We start from the raw sequence: 1,904 nt of genomic DNA on the forward strand, positions 1-1,904 counted from the left end.
AAAGAAATTCTCTCTAAGAATAAAATATTCTGCTTTTTTTTTTTTTTTTGGTTGATTTTCTTATTTCAAAAGGGTTCATCAGCGAGTAGTGTATTGGTAGGTGTGAGATTATTTGTTTTATTTCCCACAGACCTCTAAATAACACAATGCTTTCCTAAACTGTATCTGTGCATTTCATCCCTGATACTTGCACACATCAGAGAAAAATCCTACTCAGACAATTACTATACTTTTTTCCTTTCCACTGTTTGTGTACGTCTGTCTTGCCAGTAATACTACTGAATAATGAAATCAATAATCTAGAGATAGAAAAGGTATGGCCATTAGAGATATCAAATGTCAGGAGTGACAGCAGATCATAGTACAAGTTCCCTAGAAACCAGCTACCATAGTGTTGTTGAAACACAGAGGAGTCCTCGAGGAAGTAAGAGATGGTGATGATGAAAGATATCTCCTCTGGAGGTGCTGGGGAAAAAAATGGTGCATCAGAGAGAGAAGGCTGGGATTCCTGAATCAGAAGAATACAACAGAAAATACAGAAGAAAACTCTGTATCTGTATGAATTCAAGTTAGTCTTGTCATGTTTTTTACTGCAGTCACAAATGTATCTTTCTTTTGGGAGAATTATTCCAATAGCTTAAAAAATTCTGCCTCTAAAGGCAAAATGTGAAAGATATGAAGATCAAAGCTCTAAATGAAATTTGTGAGAACTGATAAATGCTATAAAACCAAAGGTCTAAAGCACCTAATATCCAATTCTGCAGCATGCAGTCAATCATCAAAGTTTGCCATGAGAAAAACTCTAATGTTATTGTAAAGTCTGCTACCATGGTACACCTGTCCATGGGCAAAACAGTTAGGAGGTACTACATAGCTGCTACAGAATTTGAGAGATTTTGTGAGATACATATACATATAAAGCATTTGTGTTGTTTAAAATTCTTCACCCAACCACTTAATGCCCAGAAAAATTCTAACAAAACACTATTAAAAATACCACTAACGTCTGGCTTCTGTATGGTCCATCTCTTCCACAGATTCTTAGCTTGCATAAAGCAGCAAGCCTTGGACTTCTGAGAAGGTGGTAATGGTTGAGATGTCTTTACACTGAAAGACAGGACACCTGATGGTTAGCTAATAAAATATTTTCAAGGGGGAGCCTGTAATTAGTAAGTTTTGTTTCCTAATTTGTCATCACATTTTTTGACTGGTGTTATACATATTGATCTGTCTGGATGTTCATGTGTGGGGCCTATTTCTGCTTCATCTGAAGCCAGATGAGAGCTTGTGTATGAGTGTACAGGAGTTTGAGTCCTGAATGTACACAGTGAGGTGCCCATAGCAGAAAACCTGAAAACAAGAATTTAAGCCAGGCGGACATTATTTCATGGGATCAGGGTAGTTTTACATTAGTCAGATTGGCTGTATTGTTGAAAATGGAACTGTAAGCAGCAAGACTGTCAGCAGAGATGAACCACATAATCCTTCATGCAGCTTTTTGGGGTCTGTGACATTAGCAGTTGAAGTATTGTTATGTTTGGCGTCAGATGCAGTTATGTCAGAATAAACACGTTCTTAGCCAAAGAAAGAATTTGCTGCAATTCAAATTACACTCAACAGCAAAAGGCCTATTTAGTCTACTGATGACAGACTTTTGCCCCAAGGACCATGAGTTCCCTTATCTTTGAACAGAGTAGTGTGAAATGCAAGTATTTCAATGGCACCGATGTTCATTATTAGAATATAAAAACAATTAAAAATAAAGTTAAAAAAAAAAAAAACCTTCAGAGAGTGTTTCCATTGATTTCCATAGTGGTGACTTCAGTTTGTTTTATACAGAACAGAAGATAAAAATTACCTTCATGGTGTTTTTTACTTACTGGATTTTACATTTTAGGGAGGGA

The sequence above is a fragment of the Taeniopygia guttata genome, chromosome 4 (assembly GCF_048771995.1).
Source record: "Taeniopygia guttata chromosome 4, bTaeGut7.mat, whole genome shotgun sequence".
In the NCBI taxonomy this organism is placed as follows: domain Eukaryota; kingdom Metazoa; phylum Chordata; class Aves; order Passeriformes; family Estrildidae; genus Taeniopygia; species Taeniopygia guttata.